This window comes from Apteryx rowi, unplaced genomic scaffold, assembly GCF_003343035.1.
Source record: "Apteryx rowi isolate R43461 unplaced genomic scaffold, aptRow1 scaffold_86, whole genome shotgun sequence".
Lineage (NCBI taxonomy): Eukaryota > Metazoa > Chordata > Aves > Apterygiformes > Apterygidae > Apteryx > Apteryx rowi.
Window position 1 is genome coordinate 720,825 of NW_020451160.1, and position 6,000 is coordinate 726,824.

General features: G+C 41.7%; 1 protein-coding gene across 4 annotated transcripts in view; it reads right to left on the bottom strand.

Annotated features, from left to right (window-relative positions):
- The window catches only part of UNK (unkempt family zinc finger), a 41,191-nt gene that overhangs the window by 34,509 nt on the left and 682 nt on the right, over positions 1–6,000 (bottom strand). The window lies entirely within an intron of this gene.

The following is a 6,000-nucleotide window of genomic DNA, read 5'->3' on the forward strand; positions in this document are numbered from 1 at the left end:
AATCGCTAAAATTGCCTCACTCTTAGGCAAAGGGATGAACTAGGCAACCTCTCCTCTTTCAGCCCTACCCTCTTGTGTTTCTAAAACGATCCATGAAGTTTTTAAAAAGCAGAGAGAAGTAGTTAACCAAAGAGTTTTACAGAAGGGGCAAAACACAACCCAGGCATCCTCTCAAAACGAACGTACCTGACAAGGAGGTTCTCACGAACCTAGATGCAGCAATTTAACACACTATTGCTCCTGGGAGAGAAGCAAAATAAACGACTGAAGTTACTGCTCCCTATAACAGGGTTAACGGAGGAGAACATGGTGCCTGCTCTCCAGCTGCCCCAGGTCACAGCCTGGCGTATTACTACAATCTACCAGCACCAGTTACCCTGTGCTAACATGCCAAGCGGTAAGCTGAATCAGCTGACGTACYGACACGCTCCTTTCTGCCGCCCTGTTATAGGGGTGGTAACATCTAACAAACCACTAGACAGAAATACCTTAAGCCACCGCAGAAGACTTTCCAGAGGACACTAGTTGTACTGTTTGTAACAAGGCTGCACATTTTAGCTGCTCATAGAAAATAAAAAGCTTTATTCTCGTGGAAAGAATAGATCTAGAGAAAGAAAAATATTGGATTCTGACAGAATTTCACTTAAAATAAAGATAATATAAAAATATTAGACAATTAAAAAAAAACACAAAACAACAAAAATTGATACGTGGAAACTCAAAGTTCAGAGGTTTTCCAAAATAATCATTTTTTCACATTCGTCTCCCCACATCACACAAAATTACCCTATACACTGACATAAAGAATGCATAAGCATTAATATAATACAAATYGGAAGAACCATTTTCCATGTTAGAACAATTTTGAATGACTCGGTCCTTCTCCTCTCTAAAGCTTTCTTTCAGAGAGTATTGAATTTTTGAAATACCAAGCCTAATCAGACCAAAACTAGTTCCGAAAGTGTCAAAACCATCCACAGAGCTTTCACCCTCTGCAAAATATTTATATATATCCTATACAGCAGTTATCCATATGTGAATATCCTATACAGCAGTTATCCATATGTGAATATCCTATACAGCAGTTATCCATATGTGAATATCCTATACAGCAGTTATCCATATGTGAATTCAGTGTCAGTGGTGATATTCAAAAGCACTCACTTATTAAGAATAAATGTAGCTAGCAAACCACAGCTCCAGTCTCACTTTAACTCCACAGAGAAACACCTTATTGCATCAACACCCAAGGTAGCCGGCAAGACGGAGCAGCCCTGCACGGAGCCTCTACTGCCCAGGCCCAGACTACCCTCAAAGCCCACTAGCCCTGTGTCCCAAGCTGCAGGCTTTCAACACTGAACCTTTGAAGGACCCGAAAAACCTACACTTTCATTTTCCAGACTGCTTCAAGTGTATGTATTTGATGGCAAAGTACATACTGTGAATGCAGCCTTCCCTGTTAACACTCCAGTACTTTATACTTCCACCTTCCTGTTACTGTTCATACATCCCCACAACAGTTTGTCATGGACTTGTGTTCAGTGAAGTTCACACAGGCTTAAAGAATAAATAAATAAATAACCAGCTTGTACCTGCCTGATGAAGAAAGCTGACATTTTACAGGTGACAATGTAGCAGACTGCTGGTGAGGACCTGGTTTGTAAGTATTGGCTTGTTCTGTGTTTTCCTAACTATGTCCAAAAGCAGTACCACATTTGAATCCTAATAATGTATGCTCTTTTTTTTTTTCTTTTAAGTAACAGGGGTAGAATCTATTTTTGTATAAGTCTATAGCAGCTGTATTGATCCAAGAGGTGTCACCAGTAAACCAAAGCAAAATTATGGGAAAAGTTGGATATTTTAATAGTTCTGCTTGTTTAAAAAGAACACGTAAGATAGGTTTTTAGAAACAAGTTAAAAAGTCTAAACCTATTTGTTAGGTTGTGAAGACAATCCAGTTCAGGAGCGTCAAAACTAAAATTTAACATTTCAGATCTTTTTGTAAAATAAATGCTAAGTCTCCTAGAAGCTCAAACAGTTTATGAAAAAGTAGCAACTTCTCTGAAAATGTGTTTAATACACACCTGGTTTTCACTTGTATGTCCACAGACAGTCTGCACATTTGAGATGAGACATGCTGTGTCCACCCTGCCAGTCTTAAGACACTGCCCACTGATAAAAAGATAAGAATTACTCTCTGCTACTACAAATGCTTTGGGGTATGTTTTTGTATGTGATTATTTTTGAATAAGAATGTAAACATGAGATTTTAAGACAAATAAGACAGTCCTTGTAAGTTCTTCATTGAAATCCACGTCCACCTATGATCCTGCTAATTCCTTCTTCATCAATATTTCTATTGCTGCCCTACCAGAGTTCCCATTTAAGACTGGGAAACCTCCAGGCAAGGCACCGTTCAAAAACGTGCCAACACAGATATGTCTTGAATACAGAATTAATTTGAGTTATAACTACAGCATTGCACCAATCTGCTTTTCACCACCACTTAAACAGCCCTTCACTCAAGTACACTAGTCCTTTTACTTCCAAATGGCTGGCACAGAAATGGTTGTAAAATAAAGCCTGGGTGAGTGCAACCCAGCGGTTCCCAACATGACTTCCCCAGTGTGGATGCAATTCTAGCACTACTTACAGGGTACTAATCCTTCAGGAATTTCCCACAATTCCTCCTCTTGCGCAAAAGGAAAGACAAGTTTTTGTCTTTTACGCTGCAAAGGCATAATCACAATCTCGCTGCACTATGAAGAATGACAGTATATGCTCCCAGACATCATAGCCCAGAATTCAAGTAAGGGATCACTCTGTGGGACATGGAAACTCAAAGCTTATTTGCAGGATGGCTGCTCATATTTAAGATGGGCATATGCACGAGAATTATCCTGAGTATAGGAAGCCCGAGTTAAATCCAGCAAGTCTGTGTCTTGAAGTGTTTATAACCTAAAAGTCAAAAAATACTCTCAACACTGCTTTTGAGTGTATTTCGAATAGTCTAAAATGAACGCACTCTCAGTCTTTAATCAAATGGGTTAATATATATCTTCATCTGAACATTCACTTATCTAAATTTTGTGAGATCAATAAACGCTCAAGCAATGGATACAACCTTTACAATCCACAATTAAAAGGAGCCCAGCCTCTCTGAGAACCAACGAAGACCGCAAGAGCCAAATGGATAGACTGCATCAAAGCAAAACTACACAATAGTACATGGTATCTACAGTTCTTAAAGACTGACCACCTGCTTTCAGTTTCTTTGAACTCTGCCTTCATTCACATTCGCACGTAACACATTAAAGACAGAGATACATACAGAAATAACTATGCCAGCTAGACTTAAGAAATGGTGCAAAGCCAACACTTAAAATTAGTTGAGGTTTGACAGAACGTACACAAACCAAATCCACTTCCCACTACGAACCACCAACTAAAGCCTGCACAGCACATGCCCTGGAGCAGACCACATCCAGCCCAGTCTGCAGGTCCCCGAGAACCGAGCCCATCTCATGGGTTTGTTCTGAGCAACGCACTGACCTCAGCCTACTGCAATAGCAGGGGAATTGCGAGGAACCATCACACCCAGAAACCTCTAATACAATACTCAGCAATTGCTGTTATGTTCTCTGCGGGTTATTGGATTATTCACTTGAATTCTACAAAGAGATACCAGATCCCCAGGCAAAAAATATGGCATTCATATTTAAATAGGGAACTTTAGCATATACCAAAATGACTTGGTCTCCAAGAGTGTCTAGCTGCACACTACAACTGCTACTAAGGACACCATCAAAGAGGTTCTTTTTAGGCTCTTCTGCTGGCAAACACTCAGTGCCAAAGGTGTGGGATACCAGCAGTAATTTTTTTTTCCCAGATTTTCTTTTGCTGTAGATCTAGAACAAATATAAAGGCTTCCTGACATGACATAAAATCAGAGTTCAAAGTACCTAAAAAAAGAAAAAACCTCATGCAAATAATACCAAGAATTTAGAAGTTGATACTAATATGAAAATTGGAACATTTCCTAATAGATACAACCAAAGTTTTCCAAGACAGAGATCCCCAGTACCAGATTGCCTGTCCCCAGGGAATAGCAAAGTATGCAGATAATTAAGCCTATTTGAGTTTTCAACTTGTAACCTTCATGTCATTTGATGGAAACAAACTATATTTAAAAAAAAAGGGGGGGGGGAAATGTTTACATTTTGACAGCATACAACTTGTGCACATGAGTGACCACCAAATAAGTTCCCATACGTTAGCAGAAGGAGGTTTATAATACRATGTGACCTAGTGTACAGATCTTCTAAGACTTTCAAAGTATGGGTCGCATCTCACTGTTGGCACTCTGCAGTCCCCAAACCCATCTTTCACTTATGGTTATTCAGCATTCCTGCAACTGTTTTCCCTGAAGTATTTTTAGCATTCATTTGAAAATAAGCGTTTTGCCCTCTGGAAGAAAGCTAATTACACCACCACCTTTGTTCCATACGGTTCCATTTTCTTCCCTTGTTCTTTTCAGCTACTGGGTCCTGGTCTTCCTTCTTCTCTTCCTGTTTCCTGAACTCTCTTTTCCAGTGTTTCTTTCCTAATTTTTGATATCCTTGTCTTTTGCTTCCATGATCATGCTTAGTTATGTTGTCTTCTTCTTCTTCTACTTAATGTACTTATAATCTCCATACCCAATCTCCTTGTCACCTGGATGTTTCCCTCTCCTTTTTGATGACTGTTTCTCTGCCTCTGGTGACACTCCATCTCTAAAGGCAGGTTCCTGTACTCTCTTTTATCACTACAGCAATAGTCCTAGTAGACTCCTTCATTTCAGTTGTTTCTATAAGGCTATCTAACTGTAGACACAACCAGAAATAAAGTAATCTGTAAGGCTATGACTTGCCAGGTCCCTGAAGATCACAACAGGTTCTTCACAATGGGAACAAAACCTAAAATCCCTCATTCTGCTAGAGCCTTGATACTCCTAACAAACTGAAGCATGAGGACGTAAAATAGTCCATTATCCCTCTAGTAGACACCGGGGTTGTATGGTGTTATGCCTTTACATCTCTGTAGCTCTTTTTATTCAGTATATTGCAGTGTAAACACAAGGAAGAACTTCCCTCGTTCCCACTTCCATCATCAACTTTAAGAAAACTAAGAGAATACAACACCAACCGCATGCTGAACCTGCCCTTCTCATTTTGGGTGGGGGCATCAACACAAGTGAGAGATAGGGGTAATTTGTTCTACGTTTTTTCTGTATGTGGACAACACCCTGAAATGATAAGAGTGGACAGTTCAGCAGAAATATTTTGTTTTGACAAAGAACAGTTCCAAACTTTTTTTTTTTTGAAGGCTGCAAGGGACCACCKGAGCTATTTCCATCCATTACATTCCCATCACTAACCCAGCCTCACAGAGGCTCTGCTCGCTCAATTCACCCAGTTCCTCCTATCACAAAAGGAGCAATGACTTTTATCGCCGTAACTTCCAACTCAAACAACTTATCGCTGGCCAAGAACACTAAGTGCAAACTCTAAGAGGTTGTACATCCTTGGGACAACGCACCGTAACGATATTTTTGGTTAGGGAAGGCATAAACCCTTCCCTGAGAAGCTCTCTCTAACGATGGAGGTAACACACGCTAAATATGTTTTCCTCGCTGAGGAATCACGTTTCAGCAGTACAAGAAAAGGAGGGAACGTGACAAGCGCCTCCAGTATTACCCCGCGGGAAAGGGGGTGTGTGCAACCTCTCACTCGGGATGCTTCTCACACGCACGAGCGAAGCTTCGCTCCCGTAGCTCGTCCACGGGCAGCTCCTCAGCGGCGCGCCGACCCTCGCGCCGAGGCGGTCTCCCGCCAGGTGCGGCCGCCCTGCAGCGCTCCCGAGGGCGCAGGCCAGCGGGGCTCCCCTCGCCGCGGGGCGCGTACAGGAGGGCGCCCGGCCCCGCCACGGCGCGTCCGCAGCGCGGAGGCCCCGAGCAACCCC